Raw genomic sequence first — 229 nt, 5'->3', positions numbered from 1 at the left:
ACCACCTATAAAAATAGCGCTTTACCCCTGCTTACACCTATATGCCGTGAGCTGATTATCGAGCCTTCATTGTAACAGTTGCAGTAGAAAATTCCACTGTAGCGACCGGTACATTAATGGGAAACCTTAAATGTTTGAGCACCCTCTATGAAACGTCAAGCTACCCCACAGCACCCCAACATAAATCTCTTGCGCCGCCACTGCGCCTGACTATTTGTGTTGGGGGGGC

Source organism: Notothenia coriiceps, unplaced genomic scaffold (assembly GCF_000735185.1).
Source record: "Notothenia coriiceps isolate Sejong01 unplaced genomic scaffold, NC01 NC01_scaffold00024636, whole genome shotgun sequence".
In the NCBI taxonomy this organism is placed as follows: Eukaryota; Metazoa; Chordata; class Actinopteri; order Perciformes; family Nototheniidae; genus Notothenia; species Notothenia coriiceps.
This window is presented reverse-complemented; position numbering follows the sequence as displayed.